Source organism: Gavia stellata, chromosome 2 (assembly GCF_030936135.1).
Source record: "Gavia stellata isolate bGavSte3 chromosome 2, bGavSte3.hap2, whole genome shotgun sequence".
NCBI lineage: Eukaryota > Metazoa > Chordata > Aves > Gaviiformes > Gaviidae > Gavia > Gavia stellata.
In genome coordinates, this window is record NC_082595.1 from 10,475,652 (window position 1) to 10,503,066 (window position 27,415).

Here is a 27,415-nt window from a genome sequence, read left to right on the forward strand (position 1 = left end):
GGACAACTCTATGAAGTTTGCCATGGGGGTAGCCATGGATGATGTTTCTAGGTGTAACATCTGTGGGACTGGAAGGTGCTCACCACCTTGCCTGAGGCAATAGTGAGGCAGTTACATTAAGTCAGTGTGTGCTGTGCGTGTCACTTTTCCGTATCCCTGATCAAAACTTGGTAATTTAGCCAGAATCATTTTTAAGCTGCCTAAGTAAGAACAGTTCTGCAGTGTGCATTTTTAAGTTCTCTTCTAATGGAGAGTTATTTTGTCCTTTGCTAGGCCTTTTTATTTTAATGGTTGCAGAGGTTAATGGGATGTCATGTGTTCAGATTTTAACGCTACCTTTATCTGGCTGCAGAAAATAGCTTAGTGATACAACCCTTACACTTGTAAGCCTGAGGATCCCTGGAAGTGTGGGTCAGTTGCAGTATATTAAGGCTCTTCACTCACTAAAATTTTAACCTTTTTTATGTTTGCATGCAAATAATCATGTATTGTTAGAGTTGCACAGTTCCCAACTTCCCCCCCAAGCCTTGTTATGATGTGCTATTGAGCTGAAAAAAGGGGGACCTGTGTCCCCATCCTGGGCTCTGTTTCAGCAGTGCTTAGGTACTCAGGAACAGATGCTTCTTTCTCATCCTGTCTGCTGTTTCTTTGCAGTTGTTACTCAGTTCCTTTAAATCATGGCACTAAGATGCTAGCAATCCAGATACCAGAGATTCTGCTTCATTTCTCCCATAAAGAAATCTGATCTGACAGTTTTCTGTTCTTTGACTGGAACTTTTTAAGACACCTTAATTTTATGTATTTTGGCTTTCTGTAAAATACTTCATACGCTGTAAATGGAGATGTATCATCTCAGAATCGAGTCACATGTTTAATTGCAAATGACTTGAGCTTACTGCATTTTGGTGTAATTCCGTTATGTCCTCACCCAAGAAACAGCACATGATTATTTGTAAGCTTGCCATATGTAGGAGGAAATTTGATAAGGCTTTCAGAATCTGCGTTGTACGGCCAGTAATTGCTGTGATCCAATAAGGGAGCCCTCTGTGGTGGCATCACTCGAGAGAGTAAGCGTGGTGTGACTGCTGCTGGCTTCTCGGATCACGCTGTCTAATGAAAGATTAATGAGGACATGATGCTTTGTAACAAACATCTAATACTGCCACCAGGTCACAAGTTTGATTTGAACCAATCAATATAATTCATTCTTCTAAAGGTAGCTAATGATAGCATGCTTATGGGAAATGAAATGGCCTGCAATCTAAGACAGCCTGCCTGTTCTTACTGTGTCAGCTTTAAAGAAACAGTATTCATTTTAAAATGTCATCTAAACCTTGGAAAGAAAGAAGAGCTTAAATTCTGAGGGAGAATGTTAAGAAAACTTTAAAAAAAAAATGAAACTCAAGAAAACTGAACTAAGGGAATCCTTAAATTAAAAATAAATTAAAATTAAAACTCAATGAAACATAAGGGGAAAAAGAAAAAAGTCTTATATTCTCTGAGTTAATAGTATCTGAAAGAGAAAAGGGAGTTTGATTTGACCTAGGGGTTTAAGGATCAGGTGTACCTTAATGTCTGTGTTCTTAATCCTAGGAGTGACTCACTCGCCTATGAAAGGCAGGGGGTGAAGTCCCCACCTATGTCATATTGACCCATCTGAGGACAGAGGGAAAGAAATTGGACCATCATTCTTCTCCTGTTCTTGTACTAACAGAGGGCCAGATAAGTTTCTGATGTAACCTAGATGAGTCTTTTTTTTAATTACACCAGCTATATTAATTGCAGAAAGCAAGTACAGGACACAGAGGAGGGCATGTATTCAAGCATTTCCCTCAGAGATGATCCTATGAGAGACTGAACAATCTGAGAATTAGAGAGCAGAATGAGGAAACACAAAGGCAAGACTTTCTTCCAAACTTCTTGCTAAAACCTTTGAGCTGGATTTTGCATTCTTGCTTCTATCTAAGTAATATTGTGCTGTGAAAGTGTTGGCAGTGAGTTATTGTAGCTACACATGGAATAAGATACTGTAAAATATGAATAATGGAGCTTGACTTTTGAGCTCTTGATTATAGACTTCAGTTTTCCAAGCTGCAGAGTGGGAACTCCCCACTTTCCTTATTTAAAAAAAAATGTTCAAATTCTCTAATGAAAGATTCTGATTTTCATAGCAAAATAGTATTGCTGTCCTCTAGGTATATAGGACCATACTGACCTGGCTGCAGTTACTTCTTAGGTACAAAGTAATATTTCAAAAAATCATGAAAGTTTATTTCCTAAATGAAAATAGTATTTACTTAATATTTAGGATACTTGCCTGTGTGGTACTTTCTTTCTGTCTAGATGGGTAATATCATAAACTTTGTAAATGTTAGCATTATTTTCATTAACAATGTTACCTTCCTAATAGCTGGAACAGATTGAAATTGTCACCAAAAATATCAATTTGTCATCAAAATATCAATTCCAGGTCTAGAAAAGACATTAAAAGCCAGGAGAATTTTCATGCTAACATCATTTTCCAGGAGCACAGGTGCACTAAAACACTCCCTTGCAGTGAGTAAGCAGTCTATTTGGTGAGTAAGCCACTTCTAAAGCATTGAATAGCAATTCTAATAGCAATTTCAGACTCATATTTTGCCACTTTTACACAGTGGTAAGAAAGATGTATACTGTCATTAGATGACATTTCTTAATGTTTAGCTTTCTAGTTTTCATCGTACAGTAGGGGTGAGAACAAATTAATCACCCCTAGCTGCAATTTGAGGGTCTTTGCTTCAGTCACTGAAGCAATATCTCTTTTATTTTTTTTTATTTCTTCCCCTCTGTATCGATTGCATTTTCCTTCCAGACTGCACTGTGATCAATTGCTATCACGTTTCTTGGATTAACTTGGATTTCTCATCTTTTCTATTTCCATTTCCTTTTCTCTATTCCAGTAAGTGCTTTAAAGTTTTAAATGTTTAAATAGGACTTCTTTCCCATAAAGCTTGGAATTTGCCAGGATCCCTTCCTAGAAGAGGAGCATGGTCTAATGGTCAACACACACCTGGGAGATGGACACTGCTGTGTTCTTATCCTAGCTGATTTACTTTTGTGGCCTTAGGCCGGTCTCTAAACTACCTGCCAGGAGAGCCATGAGGATTAATTGAACAGGCAAAGTGCCGTGTAATGCTTAACGTTATGTCTGACTTTAAGAATACTATACGTTTACTGCCAGCCTTGAATATAAAGTCTGTGATGTTAGTGGGGGAAATTGTGTTTTTTCAGTGATCTTGCCTGAAAAATGATAATAAGATTCCTGATTCCAGCAAAATTGCTTCATAATTGCACAGTCTTTCTTTTCATGATGAAATCAAACTCTGTCATTTCTGTTTCTCCTTGGTAACTGATATTTCTGCTAAAATTTCCTGTAACTCTTGGAGATTAACGGAAGTTTAACTATATTTGTGAGGATCCATGTTGAAATAAATTTCAGAGTTGTTGCTATCCATAGTTCTGGAACAGGAGATGGAAAGAAGAGATATCCAGAAGACAAATACACTAAAACTGATGTCTAGGGAAACAAAGTAGTACATAATGCTGGTCATTTTAAATTGTAATTATTTACACATGAAGGGTATTGTAAAGGAAATATTCAAAGTAGTGAACTTTGTCAGCTCGTTCATAGTTTGATCAGACTTTTTTTTTCTTTCCTAACAGACATTTTATCTACATCTTTAGCATTTATTTTATTTGTATTAGAGTTGCCTGGGACCTCAGGTCAGACTTTTCCTTAATTGCTCTATTTTGATGTAATTTTTCTTGAATATGAGTGACAAGACCTTACATGTAATATGTTTCACTCTGATTATACTTTGTATCCTCACATTAATACTTCCCTGTCTTTCCTGGCAACATCTCATCCAGAATATCTTGGTGTTATCTGTGCGACATCACAGTGATTGCTCATAGTCATCCTCTAATGGACTAATACACCCTCTTCTTTCTCCCCATTTGTTATTTTCAACTTGTCACAGGAATTCTTACTCCTATGTGTATGACCATGCACTTTATTTTATCTAATTTCATTCTGTTTCTGTTATTGAAGAGTTACCCGTTCTCCTTTGGTGTGGAATACAGTCTTTCTTTGTACTAACAGCTTATCACAGACCTAATTTCTGTGCCAAGGTCACAAGGGAAAACATTATGTCCCAAGACAGATACTTGAGGAATTACCCTAACAGTTTCTCTCCAGCCTGATACTTGCAATTGTTTTCTCTTTAGCCAGTGCTATAGAAATACAAGGACACATATTCCAAATCTTCCTGTTAAGTTTATACATGGATCTTAGATTGTATAAATCATACTGAAATGCAAAAATGGATACCCCAACAGTGATCAGAGAAGTCTCTAAGAGGTTCCAGACATTCTTCAGGTATTTGCAAAGCAGCTCCACTCAGACCACTGTGCCAGCACTATAAATTTCCAAGCCAAGCATCACATTTAAGAAGGCATCCCTGCAATTGTTACTTGCTCTGACTCTGCCCCCATGTAACCAGGGCTGTGCTTTGGAATTGCCAGTGGTGGCATGTGTGTTTGAGCATCTTTCAATAGCAGAACAAGCCAGTGTTTGTCAGTAACTGGAGTTCAAGTTGTAGCATCCATATGCATGTGCTTGGGGCTTTATTCAGTCAGGTCTTGAACACTGCCAAGGATGGAGACTATTATCTTCGTAAACTCCCCACAGATATCAAAAAGCTGCTGTTACATCCTCCCAAAGCCACCTCTTCTCCAGGCTGAACAAGCCCTCTTCCCTCAGCACCTCCTCACCCAGCCTGTGCTCTAGCCCCCTGAACATCTTGGTGGTCCTTCTGTAAACTCACTCTTGTTTATCAACATCTTTCTCGTACTGGGAGGCCCCAAACTGGATCCAGTATTCTCAATGCAGTCTAAAGCGTGGTGAGTGAAGGGGGATAATGACTTCTCATGACCTACTGGCTATGTGCCTCCTGATTCAGCCCAGGATGTTGTTGCCCTTCTTTGCTGCCAGGGCACACTGCTGGCTCATGTTCAGTCTGCTGCCAATGTCCCCAGCTGCCCAGCCAGTTGGTCTTCAGCCTGTACTGCTGCACAGGGTTTTTCCTTCTGAAGTGCAAGACTTTATTTGTTCTTGTTGAATTTCATAACTTCCTATCAGCCCAACGCTCTAGCCTATCTAGGTCCCTTTGACTGGTGGCCCTGCTCTTGAGCATATTTGATTGGTCTGCTCAGTTTGGTGTCACCTGGAAACTTGGTGAAAGCACACTTCATTCCCTCCTCAAGGTCACTCATAGATGTAAAACAGAACAGGTCCCAGTACAGACCTGTGCAGTACTCCACTTGTTACAAGCCTCCAGGCTGAGAACAACCCATTGACCACTACCTTCTGAAACCAACTGTCCAACCAGTTTTTTACCCATTACATCAATTCATCAATGCAACTTTTTTTTTTAATTTTTGCTAATTCAGTTATTACATTAAGCAACATTTTTTCGTAGAAAAGCATTTAAGCCATGATAGCAAGGGATCAGGATAGTCTGGAGAAAAGAAAGCTGTGGATAATACTACTGCTTTTAAATCTAAACTTCTAAACCTAAATTGATTTCATTTATTCTTAGCTGAGCCAAGAAGTCTCTGAAACTGGATGCGCAGTGGAGTGCAGTGTAGAGGCACCCAAGCTGGTATATTATAATCGTTTATAATGATGTCTTGAATCTAGTGAGGTTCATTAACTCAAATGAAGAGCTGTGTGAACCTTGTTACTTCTGAACTCAAGCTTGCCTGGGAATCATTATAGTCCTATTTGTGTGCTGTTGCTTAGGCATGGTGCACTTAAGCTAGCATGGACATTATGGTTTTAGGTATCTCTGGACCTGCGTCCTGATTTATTTGCAAAGTAGGTAGCCCACCCAGAAATTTGACTGAGTTATTAACTGTGGGCTGAGAATAGGGTCTCTTAGTAACTAGGTAGTTGAGGCTGAACACATGTCTTAAGTTCCTATTTTCCAGGGCAACCTCCTGCTTGTATTTTGCATGTGATTTGGCAAATAGAAATTGAATCATTTGGTAAGCTTGTATCTGATGTCATTCACAAATTAAGCAGATGTTTAAATGATCCTGTTTACCTTTATAGTTATTTGCAATTGTAGAATAAACAGTGAAGCAAGAACCCCTTTAAAACTAGGCCCTGAACATTTTGGTCTTGACTTCACTTCAGCTGAAACTTCTGAAAAACTTGCCACTAATGTCAATGGGAACGAGGTGGGGCATGTTTATAGAATAAAGATGTTATGTCAGCTGGTAGTGGTGTAATGTGTGTGAACAAAAATGGTTTATCTCAGAGAATGTTAAGAGGTTTGCCTGACTTCACTTTCAATATCCTTTCTTGTTCTCTATACAGTAAAGTATGTAATTAGGGAACATGTTATATAGCAAACTCAGTTTGAAAAATTGATTTTTAAAGCATAAAAGAGGCAGTGACTGAAGTCCTGCCAGGCTCTATCGAATACTTACATGTATTATATTGTAAACATAATACAATTATACTGTATGTTGTCATAATAATTGGCAATGGTATTGGAGTCAGTCACTGAGTGCTTTGTTCATGTGGTAATAGATGACAAGGGCTACAATATTTGTTGGCAGCAAACTTGTTTTCCTTTCTATTTTTCTTATTAAATTGGTTTCAAAATAGTTTTATGGGTTTTTTTTTTAAACCAACTGCCTTAGGATCCAGATGGCTTTATCTCTTTTTAATGAGATTTGGGACATTGTCTTTAAAAGTGCTGTTTGCTCAGTGCTGCCACAAAGGCTGCATTCTTCACTTTTCTTAAAGCACGGCAGTGACAACAGTGATAGGGAAGACTTAGTAGTGATCAGTGCAGAGGGGTGGATTAAGGCAGATTCATTAGGATCCAGGGCTGAAAGGTACCATGAGTCAGGAGAGAACATAAAAACTGAGTCTGGAGGCCAGTGAATGATTTTAGGTTGTTGGATAGGAACAGCTTATCCGTTAGTCTCTGTAGGTTTGATTCTGTAATCCTAACTCATGCAAGCCATGTCTCTGGGTTCCAGCGGGCTGCCATGGGACAGGAGCTATTCATTGTGAGTAAGCATGGCAAAACTGTTCCATTTATTTGCAAAGGTCCTGAAGGGGCAGCCAGGATAGATACCAGTTGGGAAAGGGGCATTTTTTTCTGCCGAAACTTCAAGACATTTGTTACTCAGTTAGTTGCTGGAGTTTTAAAGGACAATACCCTCTTAAAATGGTTTCTTTTAAGATCCAGACCATATGTATGACAAGGCTCTGCAGGATCCTGAAAGACAATTTGTGGTGGCTTGAGGCATTTGCAGTAGACATGCATTTCAGTTATGATGCAGTGAATTTCACCTAATACAAGTTTAACTGCAAAAGAACGGTTGCCTATACCAGCTTTTCATCTTCCATCAAATTCAGACTATAAAACTTGACTACTTAGCTTCAGATTGCTGCGAAATCAGCACCAACACACACCCTATGCATCACCATTCTTTTACCTTTACGTATATTCTTCACTTTTTGCCAGTTTGAGTCAGCTTTTGCTGACTTCAGTTGCACGTGATACAGCCATATGCTTCCACCTTTCCCAGGCTTCCGTGCCTTTTCTTGTACTGTTTATGTCCCTGTCCTGCCTGGCCCTGTGTCAATCGTTTTCCATCTCATGTCATGTTGTGTGCCACTGTCCATCTCGAAGTCCATTTGTGTCTGTCTTCATTCTTGGTGTTATTTTTTAGTGCCCGATTCTTTTTCAGTAGTCTCCTTTGGATTACTGGCTGCAGAATATGCCTCCTGCACGTATCTCTAGTTCTACTAGCAGAACAGGAGTTGCACTATAATTCGTTCTACACGAACGTCTTGTTCCTGCAAAGCAGACGTAACTTTATTCTGTTTTGCACTGTTGTATACACTTTGGCTTTCTTTATTGACCACACAGGTATTCTGAATCTGCCCAGGTAGTTAAATAGAAGGGATGGTATTCAGCTGCCATGAGATGTCTTTACCTGTAGTCAGCATTTAGAAACGCTGTAGATCTGTAAGTGAAGAACAGCACCTTTAGTTGAATCTTCAGAGGGAAATGGAATACTTGCCAAAAGTGATATTTATCATGGCATCTATCGCTCTTTTTCCTCTTGAAAATGCTAGCAGATGTGTGACCTCCTACGTGGTGCAGTGCCGTATGGGGTAAATTAGCCCAATACTGAGTAATAGGGAAAAGGGGCATCCATTTGAACCACTAATACAAGATCTTAGTTCTTTAGGGATCTCCTGTCTAGGGGATGTCCTTCTATAACTATGTTTAGTTTGTGAACATTTTTTAAAAAACACCATTCAAAATTATTTAGTAATTTAAGACTATGTTGAAAAACAAACTAAATAGTTGTTAAATACAGTATCTCAACAATTTCCAGTTAAAAAGCACAAAAATTAACATTGTAATGTTTTTTCAACATTGTAAAGTTTTTATTTACCTGCTGGGGTATCATCTGGTATCTGATGAAATTGCTGTGGCTTTTCCTCACTAAGGTGTTGCGAGATGTGCCTGTGTATATTCTAATGCACAGTGGATTCTCAACTCTGATATAATCATTGCAAACTACAGATGTTCCAAGTGCTTTTCTCTTCAATATTCTGATTGTTAATTACGTGGCTAATCAGCACTTTAAAACAAAATTTGCACATAAAGAGTCTATTCATCCAATGGGGACATGCTAACCAGTTCTTTCCCTACACAAGTGCTCTGCACAGTAAGACATGCATTAGCTGCCTGCGATCAAAACAGAATCGCAACAGGAGAGTTCTTGTAGCATATGAGGTAGCTGAAAATTGTTTTTCAAAACTGCTATGAATTTTTCTTGGTGTACTTTACACCCTGTGAGGGAAAATCTGTTCATGCAACAATGCCCAGTACTGTAACTGGGACTGATTTAGCTTGTACTTCAACCACGTAAAAAAAAATCCTGATGTCTCCACAGTCTTTTATGACTTTTGTCCACTCTGTTGCTTTAGCAGTCAAGTTTTTTAGACAATGAGAAATCTTGAAGACATGGCTGTACTTAGCCACACTTCTTTCTTTGTAGGGAATGGCAGAACGTGATAGAAAGGTTTCCTGTACTAGAGCCAGTAACCAGAAGCTGGGCCTGTTTATATCCTCTACACTGGAAAATTCAGAAAAGGGTACGTTTGACATTCCTGAGATTCTAAGGTAATATGCTTGAAGGCACACAACAACCCAGCCTTAGGAAAATACCCTCTCCAAATGTTTACAGCTTGTTTGTACTTTGTACCGAAGAAGGAAGGGAGCACATGGACACAGCTTTTCCTTGATGAGTCATCTTATTCCTTAGAATTCTCCCTTTGATAAAATTATTTGCAAAGAGGCTTAAATCTGTTTTCTTCAAAGTGGCACCGTTTATTAGAAAATGGAAAGATCGTGAGTTGTACATTGTACATTGATAAATTTACACCTATCTTGCTTTGGAGGCAACTCAAAGGGCAGAAGCAGAGTTCATAAGCATGAATGCTGCACCACTCTGGAGTCATGCTAAACTCTTTGTACTTTGTAGTACCCTACCCTTTCAACAAGTACTGTGGAAAATGTTGGCTGACATCCTTTAAACAGTACAGTATTTGCATTTCTCGTGATCATCTGTCCCAGAGCAAAGTTCAGTAGGTTGAGGAAGTATTGTTTAAGTGCAATTGATCTAAAAATATACCAAAACCAAAACTACCGTATATGAACAAATTATGGAGAGGCTTTATATAGGCTTGTTGATGTCTGTAAATACATAAAACAAGGAAGCAGCAGCTTATGACATGGTTATTTCTGGAAAAGCAGAAGGTCTGACTGTCATTATTACACCATACACAGAGCCACACAGTTGTTCCTGAAGAAATTGTGAGTGGAATTAAGAACCCCAAAATTAGAAAATTATTTACATAGTGTTATGAACTCTTTGCTCCAGATCTTGCCTCTGCAAATCAATGACAAATCACATACTAGTGTCAATGGGATCAGGCTTAGGATTTTCGCTTCCCTCTCCCCCCCACCTTTTCTTTAAACAAACCCCTTTTCTTATCCTTTCCAGGGAATACCTGTTCTGACAATAAGCCTGAGGATCTGACAATCTTTAGTTACTTCTGGCAGATCTCAATATAGAGTATTCCAAAATTAGTGAAGTGGTGTCAGCTCACTTCTTCAGAATAGAGTCAGTTAATTTGCTCTCTGTATCATAGGTCATCATTACCCAGTTACCTCTGTATAGAATATTTTGTGTTCAACTGCAGCAGTAAGCATCCAAATACATGCTAAGCTGCAACACTTGAGAAGGTATCCAGACTTGAAGACCTCAACAACTAAAGATGCCATTGAGAATTTCCATGGTAATTTGAGTTACAAATAACCTGTTGTTTAACATGCCTTGTTTCCTACCTGAACTTTGTGTTTATGCTGAAGAACCCTGTAGGTTCTTCAGAACCCAGTATTTTCTGTGATATATTAAGTCAAGCTAGTTAATAATGTTAACAAGTGAACTTTAAGTCTTTCCTTCAAACATATCACTGTAAGACATTTTCCTCTTCAAATCATTTTGTCTGCTTTTTTGTATTCTGTTTTGAAAACATTCTTTCTAAAATGTGGAACTTGGTGTGGTGTTTCACTGCAGGTTTTAACCAGTGTTGCACATAGTTGTATAAAGCTGTTTTGCTTTTGTATCTATACATGCAAGGATCATATCAGGGTTTTTTTTGCTACAGTGTCAGCTGTTTGTCACCTGTAATCCTTGGTACCTTTCAGACCATGTGTTTTCCAGGGAGGAGACTTGGCTGCTGGTGGAGCTTTTAGCTCTAATCCCTTTGCATTTGGCTGTATTAAGACATGTTTAATTAGAACTGGCTTAGTTTATTAAGTGATTCAAATTGTTCTACATGACTATCTTCAGCTTTCATCCTCACAATTTTATTAATCTCACAAATCTTATTATCATGGATACATATATTTATTTCTAAATCACTGATGATTTATATTTATATCCAAATCACAAAAGCCCTAAAGTTTATGTCTCCATTCATTATTAATTTGTTAGATCTTTCAGTTTTCAGTCCATTTAACACATTTTATTGATATTATGTTGTGCTAATTTTCATAGTGAGAATGTCATACACTATTAAGTCAACTGCTCTCCACAAATGTATTGCAGATATATAATTACTTTCATCAGCCTAATGTCTGTCTCATCAAACAATGCAATAACTTTATTTTACAAGATCTATTTGCCACAAACCTGGGTTGACTAATATTAATTATATTCTGGTACTTTAATTCTTTATTAATTTTATAACAGCTTTATTACCTGGAAGTAATGTCAGACCAACTCCCCATGAGCTCTCTGAGTCATCCTGCTGGCCTTTGTTATTATTGGCACGACATTAGCACTTTTCCAGTCAAATGGAATTTTCCTGGAATGCCTTAATTTATTCAAATAAAAATGATTGGTTCTCAGGCCTTCTCAGTCTTAGGTCTTAGGTGTGAGGTAGATGGATTGGCTGCTTTTAAAATGTTTATTTCTCCTACCTGTTGTATAACATCCTGCTTGGTTACTAAGGGACTGGAAAATAGTTTGACATCATCATGTAACATAAGAACATACGTCCAAATATGGGATAGAAATATTTCGAAAAATTTGTCTGTCCTGCATTGCTATTAAAAATGTTATTATTTCCATCTGGCAAAGGGTTTATTTAACTGCTAGGACTATTGTAGTCTTGATACTCTTTATTTTTTTAAATTCTTCATGTTACATTGCCAACAGGTCAGCTGTGGACTTTCTGCTAATGTTTCTAGCTTGCCTAATTGTTTTTTTTCCTTTCGTAACTCCTAATTAATATGGATTATTACTGTTTCTCTTTATCTTCATTTATTGTACAGTACTTTTTACTATGAACTACTGCTCACACTTGAGTAGGGAAAGAAGACACCATTTTTAGCCAAAATTATCTTCTCTTTGACTGTGGAAATACAAATTCTTGACCATCCTAAGATTTCTTCTTAAAGAAACTTCTCACTTTTGACAGTCCCACATGAATTTCAATCATCATTTTAATTACTCTGCTAGGATACTGAAGCTGCAGGTTACTGACAACTGTAACACATGTACCACGCTCATGGCTTTATGCAGCAGTGTCTCCCTGATCTCTCGTACTCATTCTGCCCTCTTAGTGTGGGGGTTTTTTTAGCATTTACATCAGGTGAATCATTGCACAGTGTTCACTACTAATAATGGCATCATTCTTTTGCATTGGTGGTAACTTCATGTTCTCTGCCTTATTACATCTTCCAATCTCAATACATAAAGGCCTGAAAAATGTCATCTGTTAATACTCTTTTCCATGCTAATTCATTTTCTTCAAGGACTGTTTGAGCATGTACTCTATTTGCTTTCTTACCAACTTCGTCAGGTGTTGCTACTTTAACATTTTCCTGCTTTCTCCAGCTTATCTCCAGATCAGAAAGGGGTAATGCTTGCATGGTCCCCTTTTAGAGTTTTTCTAAGAGGTAAGATTGCCATGGCAAGTGGATTTTCATAAAACCCCTGTTAATGGAGTCTTCCCAAGTCACGTGCTCATTTGTCTGTTATCCGCCTGACCATACTTACTCTGAGGATAATGCCATCTGTTCCAGAAGTGATCTCCAGAAGGAGATTTCAGATGTATTTCATGACAGCATTATGTTCTCTATGCAAAATTTTCACCAGCATGCCTTCCGTACCAGTATACCAGTAGAAGCTAAAAGTACATCTCATTTTTTGATGGTCTTATACAGCAGACCCTCCTTTTAATTTTGTGTATTTTGCCTCTGTGACTCAGACTCCTGCGTATTTGGAGGATGTGTCAGCTTTTTATTTCAAACTAGTGTGTGTTTTTCTTTCTTGTTTTAGAATAGTGTGTAGTAAATTCAATGGGATGATATAAAGGGTGTTGAGGGAACTATAGCATCCAGCTGATTTGTTAGTGATGTTAAAGGCTGCTCTCCAGGAGTAGAGCACACTGCATGTTTTGCAGTGAGTGTTCAGATTTGGTCAGCATTCAGAAACAATAGCCATTCAGAGGGGATGAACAAAAAATGTGGCTTGGACATACCTCCTTGCTTTAGTATTTTAAATCAAATGCCTTCCAAGGGCAGGGCCCTTAGCGCAATTCTCCCCTCTGACTTCCTCTTTCCTTCCTGAAATAAAATAATCATCACTGCAGGTTCTCCGGTCTGCAGCAGGTACTCCCAGCAAAAGCTGTTTCTTTAATACACATATGTTGCAATTAAGCCTTTTTAAAAATTATTTTAGTAATATTCCTGCTTAAACCTGCCAATTAGCACAGATTAGAGAGGAAACTGGAAGTATAGAATTACTTCTTTCCATGGGTTTTCCTATCTGAGAACAGAAATATTGATAGATGATGAGCAGAGAGGAAAAGGCAGCTGACAAAATTCAACTGCACCTCTTCCTTTATGGGCTTTTGCAGTCTGGTTTATAACTGAGGAAGGAGAGGAACAATAAGCGAGCAGAATTAGAACGTACAAAGAATTTTAAATGCAGACTTTTCTTTTCCTAATTCCTAGCTATTTTGTACTCTGTTAAAATGGTCGTCATCTTATACAAATTTCATCTGATATTTTCCAGTGATAGAGACTCAAACCTAATGATGCCTGAGTGTCACACGTTTAACCTGTGGTCTTGATATGATTTATCCAGATCATGTTGCTAAAGAAATCTTTAGATCTCATGAGTACATAAGAACATTTATTTCCTTCCTGAATGAAGATCATAGAAGTACTTTCTGTAAAAGCCAGTACAGTCCTACTGTAGTAGCAGTGTTATATTTGACATGATGAATGCAGGAAAAAGTACTAAGAAATTGTCACAGTGGCTGAGCCACAGTCTTTCTGAATCCAGACTTGTTTGGATATTTTGAAAGAGAAAATGAAATTGTCACATGGTTGCTGATTACATAGTGACTGAATTGTTTCAAACTACGTGTGCTTTGGGAGATAGAGTCTGCAGCTCTATCCCCAGCATGTGACTGCTACAGCTGTGTTTGATAGTGTGATTAAGCTTTACTGCAGACCTGAGTATTTCACCGCGTTGCATCTGTACCTGGGGGTGTCTGCCTGTTGCAGCACTTGAGCAGCTGCCAAACATTCCCAGTCTTTCAGAATTTGCATCAGCACGTGAACATCCGAACTGCTTGAACTGTGCTAATCTTTTGCTGATAAAGCAATGGGGAAACAGAGTACCAAGTGCAGCAAAGAAGAAAATTTCTCTTTAAGGGTGAATACAGTAGCTTTAAGTCATCTGCATTTGTGCCATCCTGCCAAAGGACATAAATAATTGTTAGGAAAAGGGGAAGCTTGGGCTTCTGCTTTTCTTCAAGCTATTTTTATGCTCATCCATCCCCATCTTGTTCCTATGGTTCCTCCTCCTGTGGCATCTTGTCAGCAATCAAGATGGTGAATTGTTTGGGATAGGAGCTTTTTGTCACTTACTGGTACAGTGCCAAGCATAATAGGACCCAATTCCTTATAGGGTTTATAAGATTTTTTTTTTTTTGTAATATAAACCTGTGATTTCAACTAATCGTTTGTTGATTGACTCATTTTGACCCACTGCATATTGTCTAATATGTTGAAGTGTTAGGCAGGGGGTCGTGTAAACTGTTACCGCGTTCACGTAGGAAAAGGTAAATACTGTACTGCGGCTTTGAAGTGACCCCTCAGAGGGTTGCAAAACAGGCCTCTAGCTACATGGTTGGAAACTTGTATCATTAACAATTGCAGAGCATCGCTGTGATGACTTCACCTGCTTAGTAGTCAAACTTTTTCACAATTCTGCCACTCCCTGGAGATTTTCTAACACACCGTGGGCTCCGCTGTCTCTCCCAGATATGAACTCATAGCGCAGCCTGGTAGTGAGCAGCAAGCTCCATGACATTCCAAGAAACCATCTCTCTTGGGTTTTAGGATACTAATTATATGGTCTATAGAATATTATGATCCCTGACCAGAGTGAGCTACTAAGCAATAATTGACCTGATTTAGAAAAAAAATTAATGCACTGGAGCACCAGTTTACAAAGTTTTATATATTGTGAGAAAAATGCACTATTTTTCACCGTTTGTAAAATATTTGCGGGATAGTGTCCCTTGAAAATACATCTAGCCTTTGCTTCTCAGGTTTATCATATGTTTCTTTTATAAGTATGATGCCCTGTTAGAATCCATTGTAGCTCTGATCTTCCTCCTCTATCTCAAAACGTCTGGCTTTGGGTTAGGATTATAATGGTGCTACTTCAATCTTCCTGCCACAGCTTTGCAATGCATTTAAAATATGTTTTCCTCTTGATGTGTATCACCTTATGTTTCTAGAGACCAAGTAGGGCTTTTTCTCTGATATTTAATTGGTTGTTTCAAAATGCTAATGAGGTGAGATATTGCTAGTAGTTGCTTGTTTGGTCTAGTGTTTAATTTTATACCTGCAGTTTTTCACACATTGTGGTGAAAAGATCTGTAGTGAAATGCTGTAGCATGTTAACCTTACCTTCCTTAATTCTAACTATAAGCTGTGTTTGTAGACAAAATTTAATGTTTGTGCTCAGGATTGCTTGTTATCAGCCTTACATTGTAAGTGGCAGAAAGGAAAGTTAGTTGTAAAAAAATTGTCATTTTTAAAATACAGAACTAGATTCTCCTTCTGCAGATTAGTATATTATTTATTCATGTAACATCATTTCTTTTCATAATACGTTTTGAAAAATTATCCCTTTGCGAGGCCTCTAGGGCCTGATACTTCAAAAGTCTAGGTATTATCTGCCTTCAATCATTTCATAACAAAGACCAACTTTTGCCTTAGTTGATCCAGTTAATTACTCAAAGGATAGCAAGAGATGACACAAATGTTTGATAGAGTGTGTAGTAAGGATTAGCACAACAGCAAAAAATCGTGAGATGAGCTATTATTATTCCCCTAATTTGTTGGTTACTAATTTCCGTATGGTTTGTGTATTTCTGTGTTGTGTTTGAGGAAGTAGTCAGGTGAAAGGTCACAACTGTTTTATAAAAGTGGGTGAATTATATATATACTGATTCTCTATGTACAGGCAGCATGTGCTCAATGTATTTGGACTGTGCATTTATTAGTTTGCCGTCCATTCTACTGTGGGAACCTAATTTAAAAGAGATTAATTGGGCTGCAAATCAGTTAAATAGAAATGGTGTTGCAATATAGCTTTATGAACTTGAATGGAAAATTACATAGTTCATTTAAATTGCACACTCAGTACAAATTTAGGCCCCATCCACAAAATCTTTGAGATGTAATTTAGATGGGCAGGTATTTGCTTGACAGAAGTAGGATGTGGGGAGCATGCCCATTGCTTTGGTCACGAGCTGGAGAATGTGCTCCCTTCACTGACTTTTGTGATGGTATGCAAGTGTTGTAGCTTAAGGACATATTGCCTCCCCAGATTCACGTTAAGATACATACAGTGAAGTTGGGGTTGGGGACAGGATCTCTGTGACAGCTTGTGTGACCCAGAGCAGCAGTTTCTTTCTTGCTTCCCTGTCATTGGCACTGGAGATGGGAAAACTCCCACAGATGGGGTTTGAGGAGGACAGAGAGGGAAAATCACATGTCCCAGACAAAAATTTGGAGTAAAATAATCTCCAAAGATTGTAATCAGGATGATGGAAGAGTCTGGGTTAGCTTTGTTTGTTTTTTCTTTAGGATTGTCCAGGGCAAAATTAACACATTTTTAAATGCCGCATCTAATCAGTCATTTGGCTAACGTGCCTAGTTCTCTGTTACCACCAAATTATATAACATAGTGGGGTTTAGCCAGCCTCACATGCTTCACCACAGTGTGGTGGGTCATTTGACAGCATGAGGAACGTAATATGTTAATTAGGGAATCTTTGTCTTTCTGCTTTTTTCCCCTCCAAAATAGACGATTTCATGCTTGTGGGAAGGTGTCGTGCTAGCAGTTCTGGGAAGCGACACTTTCTCTTTATCCCCTGAACAGATACAATACATACGGTTACACTGCAGGCTTTCCTCTTGCTGACATGACAGCATGGCCATTCTCATGTGGAAATGCAACCTTTAGGGCTGATAAAGCAGTTCAGGCCAGCTCAGGCATTTAGCCCATTGTTATTACACCTTCTTGCTAAGACTAGCAAAACTTCAAAACCAGAGAATTCCCTGTAACTTCAGCCAGAGCAGACAAGAGTCCAGGTTACCAATACTGATGCAAACGTGAAGCCCCATCTGCTAGAGGTACTATCTTTTACGTGAGACAACCAATGTCCCTCTTGTAAATCACACAGTCCAAAACTTTAAAACTGACTAATACAGCCCCAGGCACAGCTCTGATACAGTAAGGGGACTGCATGTGCATTAAGCAATCATAGAATCATTTAGGTTGGAAAAGACCTTTAAGATTATCAAGTCCAACCATAAACCTAACACTACCAAGTCCATCACTAAACCATGTCCCTAAGTGCCTCACCCATACATGTGACTAGGTACTACTATATGGAGTGAAGTAAAGAGAGAGACAGTCCTGTTTGTAATACTGGTAAGTCTACTGTAAAGTACTTGGAAATTCAATCCGTATTTAGGATCCTGTCTAGGAAAGTACCACTGAACTTGTGTGATACTCAGCAACTGAAAGCTAAGCAATTTCATTGATACATTTCTGGACTGAGGCCTCGAGTTTCTTCTAACGAGTATAATTGCAGCTCCTCTACTCTGACCTTTAGTTAGCTTAATGTAGGCATCCAAGCTTGAAAGTTGTACATTGTACAAAGGGAGTTCGAGTTTGGTTTTCTCTTACTACACCTACAAGTGGAATGCCAGTCTGCTGTGCTCAGAAATTAAAATAAACACTGAGCAGAACAAGTAGAAGCACTGTTGGACACAAGGGTTCAGTATAACTTGGGCACCATAACTTCATTCTTATAATGCCATCTTGAAGATTTTTTCTTAAGCAGAAATAAATCTAAATAAATCTATTTTTCAGCCTTTCCTCTTCAGGGGATGTAGGATTAATGTAGATGGAACTGAACAAATTTTATAAGTTTTACAGTGCATGTCTTTGGAATTACCCTACAATGTATTTATTGCTTCATTCTAGCAGCCACCATGTTTTAAAACCTTTTTTTAGCTGCAGAAAATCTGATTTGGAATATGAACTGACAAAAGTGGGAAGAGAGAGAATGTCTCTGTAAAATGTCTGTAATTACTTACCTTCAAATATGCAGGCACGTTTGAAGGTAGGTAAAGCATATAATGCAATATAAGATCTTAAAAGTGATTCTGTCCCCTCTTGATAGGCATGGAGCTTATCTCTTTTTGAGATCAAAGTTTACAATATTCAAGGGGAAAAATTAGGACTACTGATTCCCCTTAAATTTGTTTTTACAATTATTTGTATAAATTCTCTTCTCCTATGACCAATTTAAGCTGTTTGTTTCATATGTAATTGTATCCAAGGGGAAGAGATGCAGTTGGGCTAAAGATACCTGTTTGTGTGTGTGCTTGAATATTCCATTATTAACTAGTGAGGTGATTTCCTAAATTCAGGGGGGTTTACTGATGCTTTTTATTTTATGTAATTTTATGTTAAATTATATTGTATTTTGAAAGACAGTCAAGCACATCAGCAATTCTGGAAAAAAAATCAAGCTCAGGCTTCTTGGATGTTTGAACAATTTGGACTAATGGGCAATACTAAGTAGTCTTGAGAGGGGGGAAGCACATATGCAGAAGAAAGAGCTGAGTTTGGGAACTAAAACAGAAAAACCACAGAGTGAGTAGGAAACATATCTTGGGTAAGAGTAAAGAAAAGCTGAGCAAGAGCTCTTGGGGCAGCATCCCGCTTTACCAGCTGGGGGCACTTTTAGCTGTCTCCTTTGATTCTTGAACAGCTGGAAAAGATCTGACCCTGTAAAAGGGCTTGTTAGTTTTATCTTGAAAGTATAGCTGGTAAATAAACTGGGGGGGGAGGGAGAAAAACAAACAAAGAGTAAAGTCACTTGTTTCTGCCTTCTGTCTGTGGGAGGTTTCTCCCCCTTCAGCTAGAGTGTAAGCACTCAAACAGCTTGAGTACCTGTGTTTGGCAAAGCCGAGAGGCTGAAACTGTGGTGAGGAGCACAGCCTGGAAACAGTGTCATAAGTCTCCTAAGAAGATCTGGCATTGATGATGAAAGTTTCTGTGCTCTCAGCAGCAGAGGTGGTACAGAAGAGTCCCACTCCTCCCCTGGCCTCTCTCTCCTGTCCCCCAGCTGTGGCAAAGGCAACCTCTCCAGCAACCTCCGCAGCTGTGCCGTAGCTGATGGGGAGGGAAGTCCAGTGAGCAATGTAGAAGTGAGTAACAGGCGTGAGCTGATGGGGGAATGCCTCAAAATGATAAATTAATACTAGTTATTAAAACTAACAGTTAAAACTAATTATTATTTGTGAACTTGATAATTATTAAACCAGTTACTATTTTAGAGTAAAATTCTATATCAGTATCTTCTAACTGGAAAGACCTCCAGAATCTTGAGTTTTGTCTAGGTGGTCAGGTAAAAATGTTGACAGCTGAATAGTTCAGCTGGTGCCGAAGTTAAATGTGCTTCAGCAGCAATTAATGATCAGATTCAGCATCCACTGAGGCTGTGGTTTCACAAATGCTTCTTTCTCACAGTATTGCCATCCGCTCACTGTTCATTCTTGCTTGCTTCCCACCTTCACCCTCGTATTCACTTGTGCCAGTGTAACAGTTTGTGTGACTGCATAGTAAATTAGATCAGGAAACGAATTCAATTTTTAAAAAAATCTTTTTTTGCAGGAGCAGAGGGGCATTATCTTCTCGGTACAGTTCAACGTGTGCTGTACCAGCAATTGTCCTGGTACAAATAAGGTTGTGGTGTATGGGGAATAAGGTAGAGGGAACAAGGTGTTAAAGCCAGCACTGTTGCTGAAAGAGATGTTTGTGAAAATACACCTTGTTTTGGTGCAGAGCAGCAGGAAAAAGGGTGTAACTAACTCTTCTGGGAATTGCTGGGTTATATGTGGTCATTTTGCTCAGAACAGAGACCTAGCTCTGAGTGCCTGTGGACACCATTCAGATCCCTCTTCTCTGTAGCAGGCTGAACAGAAATCTCATTGCTTCTAAACTCTGGAAGAGTGTGCTGTGCTAGCCTAGAATGGATGTAAACTTATTCACTAATAGAAAGCAAAAAAAACCCCACAACCAACCTGAAATTTTCAGTAATTTTCATATTATCAGTATGACATTGTTGTTCTTTGGTGCAGTCATCTCATTGTCCTTTTCTCCATTGTGCCCTGGGCACTGCTGCCACAGGAGGTGCTGCAAATGGCCTGTCTTGCTGCACAGATATATGTCCCTTCCAGGTATTCAACTCAAATCTGCCATTCCTTATGCTGTACATCAGCCCTCTCCTTTCCTGTGTATCTCATGACTTCCCCTGAAGTGTAGTTCCCTCAGGTACAGATGTTCCTTGCCTTCCATTTTCCAGGTGTAATAATATAGTAAGATATTGCTCTTTATCCGGTGCTTTCTACTTACAGTTCTCACAGCTAAGTAAGCACCTTCTCATTTCTTACACAGAAAAATAGACATAGGTGATTGTAGCAGCCTGACCAAGATCACAGCCTGGTCTCTGTCAGAGCATGGAATAGTTAAATAGCTCTCCTCAATTCAGGTCACTGCCCAAGTCATCTGCATCTTAACACGGGGCCATTCCTTCTGCCAACTTGATTTGCTTATTTTCATAGTTGCATGTTACGTTTCTGTGGTACGTATTTTTCACTAATATGGGCTGACTGGGTCATTAAATAATGTTAATGAGAAACAACCAAATTCTGTTGTATGTCTGCACGCATGTCTCATTGCATACCTGAGACCACGCTCACCTGTATCACTTCTCTTATTCTAGTCCTAAGTTCCTCCAGTGCTGTTATTGCCAAAGTACACAGTGCTGTCGTGCAATGTAGATAGATACCTGCTAAACCCCTTTGATATTGTGAAGCTCACTTCAGCTGGGCCCTAAGGAGAGAGGCTCATCTCAAGAGTCAGAAGTCAAGAGGAGCCTGTACATTGAAGTCCGTGACTTGATTCAGAAACCTAAATGGGATCAGAGTTGTGTCGTATGACACAATGAGAAGGTAATGATGTTAAAAGAATAAGAAACAATAATTATTATGCCCTGACATTTTCTTTATTAATTTTATTATTGATTTTATTGTAAAAACTCATTGATCCCTTCAGTTCTGTGCGTAGTCTGTTAGCAGGTCAACTGCCTGAAGCCTTTCTCCAGTTTTTACTCAGTTCTCAGTTGGGCGACTTTCCCATCAAAGTTGATGCCATTTTGCCTGAATAAGAGGGCCAATAAAACAAGGGAGAGCATTTTAGGATTTGGGACACGTAGTGGCGTTAAGAGCCTGTAAGGCTTCTCTTTAACCCCTAGCCCAACAGAGAAGCAAAGACACCCTGTCAACTCTGCCTGGCGCTCGCAAGTGTGCTCACACCCAAGTTATCATTGCTGTGGCTGTACGTTGGTGCTTCTAGCTATGTCCCAGTATATCAGTAATGTGCCATTTTTTTTCCCCCTCACTTTACTGCACAGAGTCCTCTATCTTCAGGTTGTCAGATTTCTAAACAGGGTTGAATCCATGGGTTTTCTCTGCCAAATGCAGTATGTCCAGGAGGTTACATTATACTGTCCTCTAGTGGTAAAATACTCTGCTTGCAGTCTTACCTCAAAAGCATGGTGCTTTCAGGCACTTTCTTCTGTATGTTATTCACACATTAATACTGCTCTTGAAGAACCATCTTGCTTTGAAAAGGTTGCCTAATAATAACAAAAAACATTTAGGAAGAAGTTCTTAACAGAGGAACGTTGTAACAAAATTGATGTGAACTGTGATAGTGATGCTTTGCTAACGTAATTCAGTTTCAGGTTTTAAGTTTTGGCGGGCTGCCTCAGCCATTCTTTGGTGTTGTTCCTTGAGCTTACAAGTGGAAGAATATTTGTTGGAGAAGTATGAAAGATCAAGTCAAGGGATTTGAGTTATTGCTCTGTAAAGTGCACTGTAAAGTGTTGGCAAAACTTTGGATATAGTTTTTCCCTACCATTTTCTGTATGGAGAGTGGATTGACAATAATAGTTACTTCATCACAGTATTTGAGGGCTGTTGATGGAAACAAGGTCCTCATTGCAAGGACTATGTGGTATAAAAAACAGTAATACATTGCCTGTTAAAATATGACCAAACTCTTCGAGAGAATCCTGTCTCAGGATTGGTATTTTTTATATGTTTGCATAAAATCAGGGTGAGCTCTTGCCATATGTAGATCACCATTTTTAAGTTCTTTGTTTTCCAGTGATTTCTTACCTTGTATCACAGACTCCGAAGCAAGATGGAGGCTAAGGAAAGAAACCCAACAGATTTCAAATGTTTATTTTCTGTTCTTTACTTTTCATATAGGTATATTAGAATATGTTTTGTTAATATATTTAGACCTAAATCATTAAATCATTGATTAATTAGTGTTAATCAGTTGTTGATTTAACCTTTAAATTTAAAAAAAAAATTAATTCTTTTGAGATAACTAGAAAGTAATAATTTCAAGTTACTGTCTGGTATCCATGTAACTAATGATATACAGGTGAAAATTCCACCAATTTACCCTATTGATAATTAATAACTCTTCTAATACAAGAAAATTCACATGTGTTTTTCAGCACTCTTCCACAGGAATAAATATAGAAAGAAAGAAAGAAAGATGTTCATAAGAAACCAAGCATCACCTCCAGCCAGTGTCACTTTTTTCCCCCCAACGGAGCAATAATCTGAGGGACTTCAGATCTCCAGGCTACAGCAATTAGGTAAGATTTAATGATTTTCATGAGTCCAGACTGATGAAAAGGTGTCATTGTACAAAAGAAAAATCAGCATTCAAGCTGCTGTTAACTCTTGGAAAAGTTTTCATCTATATACGTTCCAGAAGGAGCTGCTGCTGACTAGTAATTATGGCTCAGAGCAGTCCAGTTTTGTTTGTTTAACCATGAACACTAATTATCCTGTGGCCATGGGGAGAGATCGCTAGGAATTCAGTTGCCGTTTGCCCATCACTTAACACTGACCTAAAATCTACCTGTAGACAAAGCTGCCTCATGGAAGACATATCCTGAGTGTCTTGCTGAACGGCATGACCTTGACGTGAAGCGCTAGTGCCGACGTTGGAATATGGAATGACTTTGTGTTTCATTACCAAATTGTTACCTAACAAGACCCAAATCATTGCTACAGTGTTATTCTGACATATAATAGACTGCATCTTAAAACGTGTGCTAGATTTGTTGTCTCCTAATGCCTGTATGGATGATGTAGCTTTCTTTTGTGAATGGGCAAAAAGCCTGGGATTTGCCTTTAAACACTTTGAAGCTGAAGTGGTTTTGTCTCTCTGCTTTCTGAGGCCACTGTTCAGGACTCAGCAGATGGACAAATCCTCACCTTAGGTCATTTGAGTGAGGCAACTAGACAGTTAATTTAACACTGATCAAAGCTAATTTGAGGGGTGGCAGATGCTAGATGCGCTGGAGCTCAATGTGTTACAAAGTATTGCTATAAAGGCATCAGTGAAGGATTTGCTGTGGAGGAAATAGGAGTAATGTAAGTTCTGTGATGTGTCAGATAGACCACATTCTTCTGTGCCTGTGCCCTGTACTAAATTGCTGTTTGCTTGGGTGGCTTGCTTTGTATGTAATAGCTTTGACATACGCATTTTTAAGACACTGAAGTGTTGCTTGACTTTAATGCATGTATAGTTCACCACCTGTGTGGTCCACCACCACACGAGGCCCTGGAGTTAGCTAACAACACTAGTTCAACTCAACATCCCTCCCCAGACTGGTCGAGGAGTGAGGCTTGCTGACAACTGGCTTGCTACTGCTAACGAGGCTTGAGATGAAGCGGTCCATCGCAGATCAGTGCCATGGACCTCCACCTGCATAAATGAATTGTGGATAATGTTCACCAACAGCTGTTGTTGTTGTCTGATCACTTACAAACACAGGACACGATACTGAAACCAAATAGCCCTCACGTGTGTACGTGAATAGCAGGGAGAATATGAGCTCCTCCGTTAGGTATTCTCAGTTGCCTGGGGGAGCGGGTTTTGCTGATTGGGGTGTGCCACATGGGTACCAAGATAGATCCCTAAGGTTAGACAGCATCAACAACTCTGTCTTATAGCAAGTCCAAGATACATCCTCTTTTAAAAAAGATTTCAAACTGAAAAATAGGTCTACCACACATCTAATAATTCTCCAGATATCATCTACTCTGCCGTGCTTACATACCTCCTTTTAAAAACACAGGAAGAGCAGTGTTTTGATAAAATATTTAAAGAATTAGATCCTTGTCCAAAGGTTATTGGTAAAGAGGCTGCACTTGATTTTCAGAACCTGAGATTCTGATTTCAGCTTTCAATTTCTATTGATACAGCTCTGTTGCTTCAATGAAGCCTGTCTGGCTTTCTAATGACATCAAATATGGTCTGAAATCATAAGGGAAAATGACTTGCTCTCATTTTTCAGTCACAGTAGGATATATCCAGAAGTCTATGAATATATTGATTTACAGCCTCTCTGACAGTAGATTCTAATGATGTTAGCAATGGACATCAACCCCCATGGACATTTGGTAGTCAAGAAATGTTTTATTTAATTCAAGCACAGGGATTAATGTTTATGTAAAAGCTACACCAAGCAATCCTTACTAAGCAGCAGTAAGAAGTGCCTTGTGGACATTTCTTTCTTTACTTTCTTTTTTTTTTTTCTTTTTTGTTTTTTGTTTGGGGCAAGTGTTTTTGTAGCAGCACAGTTAAAAAACCTTTGCAAGTAAGTGCACAGGAGACTAAAATATTTTAGCAGAGGCACAGTACAAGACTTGAGCCTTCTTCTGGGTTGTTTTTTTTTTAATATAAGTAATAATTCTATTGCAGCTTGATATGTTGTTTGGCTTGTGTGATGGATTTTCCATACATATATGAGGTAAGAAGGGAGCCAAATTTCTTCTCATACTGGGTATGTCAGTTTTCTCATAAGTAGCATATCCTGCTAATTTTGGGTCATCACATCATATTATCTGTTTTTACCCCACTGGCTGCATACAGTTTTCTCTTTAGAAGCTGGGAAATTTGCTCATAGCCCTTAACTGTATCCCTAGCACCTCATCCTATGTTGTTGTAATTGAAGTCAGCAATTACCTGCCTTCAGTTCTTCACTTAAATATAGAAGAATTAACCTATTCCTTACTCTTTTACCAGAACTTTTCTTACAGGTCTTTCAAGTTTGTAAGGGTCAAGCCCTTTAAATAATTAATTGTTTAACATGTAGCAATGAGAAAGTTGACTTTTGCAAATAAATTACTTCTAAATTAATATTACTAATACTTTGTCAAAAAGTTTACCCCTACGATTCCCTTCTATTTATTCATCCTGCCTTCAGATTTTTGAGTTTCTAAGCCCTTTTGTGCTGATTTATGTTTCCAAGTAAGCTGTATTTTTATATACAAGAAATAGTTTAGATGTGACAGTAAAGATACGGATTTTTTTAATAAGAAATACTGTAGATACTACTAATTTATATTAGTAAATTTAATAATCTTTTTCTCCCTGCTCTTACATGAAGATCAGACCACTTAATACCAGGATTTACCACTGATTCTCTGGAATTTTATATCAATAATGACTGGGAAGTCTGTTTACTATGCAGATAAAAATAAGTAGTACAAATAGAGTTAATGCTTGAGAAAATATTTGAATAGAAGATAGTAGATGTGAAAAGTACATGTCTGAATAGCAAAACAATTAGAATGAGATTCCAGGTTGACACAAACCATTATAGCTCCATGGAAGTTAGTAGACCTATATCGATTCACATGAGTTGAGAATCAAAATAATGAAGTTAAGCTTAAGAGAAAAAGGGAGAACTACGGATGGGACTTGGAGTACACAGTGAGGAAGTCTCTAGGTTGCAGGAAAAATACACAGCAGAGATGACAGTAGTGCTTCAGCCACTGGAATATCTTTTTCTCTGGCTCTGTATGTCTAGTAGTTGGGACATAAATGGTTTCTTACACACGCAAGAACATGGAATAGGTAAGAACGTCGCTGAGTTTGTCTCTAGTCAGGTTGAAAAGTACTCTTAAATGGTCCAGCCGCTGGATGTCTCTCTTGTTCTGCTTACACGAATGAGGACTGGCCTTTCAGAGTGAAAAACCTGCGTCTTGGAAAGATAAATGGGTCAGTATGGAAAGCCAGCTGTCCAGTGCTGCCCAGCTGACTGAAATGATATGACAGCAGTCACCACCGTATACTGGAAATGCACCAGGTACACTTTCTTTATTCCTGCCAGGGGTTTCTGGCTCAGGTCAGTTGAAGTTAGTAGTAACTTTAGCTAGACAAGAGCCAGATTTCCTGTTTCTGGAAAAGCCAGCACCTTCTATTTATTTCTCTATTCTGAAACTGAATTAAGAGAGAGACATTTAGGTCTTCCCATTAAATCCCATTCTGGAAAAATAAACATTAGGAGAGACTTTTGGTTACCTGTGTGAGTTGAGGGTACAGGACCAGGTCTTTGTTTTGCTCAGCTTCATTGCTTAAGCAATGGAAGTCTTTCTGCATGCGCGTTATTGGCTCTTGTTTGATGTGTCAAAAATAAACGAATGCAGGAAAATGCTTAAGAAATCCTTTTGAGGTTAAGAACTTCAAGGTCTCTGACTTGTGTAGAATCAAAGAGTTTCATACTGCTTCGTAGCACATAGCTTTCAGTGATCTGAAATATAGGGAAGAACAGAGTGAAGCCTCAGGCAGTGATTTCAGAAGGACCTAAGAAGGTGAGTGCTGAGAATTTTGGGTTTCGGTGATGTACAGGAATTTGGAGTTAAGGAGGAATGTTAATAGAGATCTCTAAGTTTCAAGGTAATGTGATGACTAGATAATTTTTTCCATTCTTCAATTCTCCACACTGTTTTCAGAAAGAGTTTCATCTGTATATTGTGAGATAGTATGTTTCCTTACAATAATACTATTTGTTTAATTCTTTAAGTTAAAACCATCTTAGATTACCAATTCTGAATGCTAAAACTCTGATATCTTTCAGAATTTTGCTGGATTTTTTTTCTGTATCAGTATACATGAAAGAAGTTACGTAACTTTTTACTTTAATTGTTGGCCAGTATTAGAGCTCCTGTAGTTTATTTCTGTCAAAAATGTTGATATGAAGTGATATATCTTT

The 27,415-nt window shown here is 38.6% G+C and overlaps 1 long non-coding RNA gene across 1 annotated transcript in view; it reads left to right on the forward strand.

Annotated features, from left to right (window-relative positions):
* LOC132321981 (uncharacterized) overlaps positions 1–27,415 on the forward strand; it is a 52,605-nt gene that overhangs the window by 18,376 nt on the left and 6,814 nt on the right. Inside the window, exon 2 of the long non-coding RNA XR_009484982.1 lies at positions 22,856–22,999. This is a non-coding gene — a long non-coding RNA (uncharacterized LOC132321981). The remainder of the gene's footprint in view (positions 1–22,855; positions 23,000–27,415) is intronic.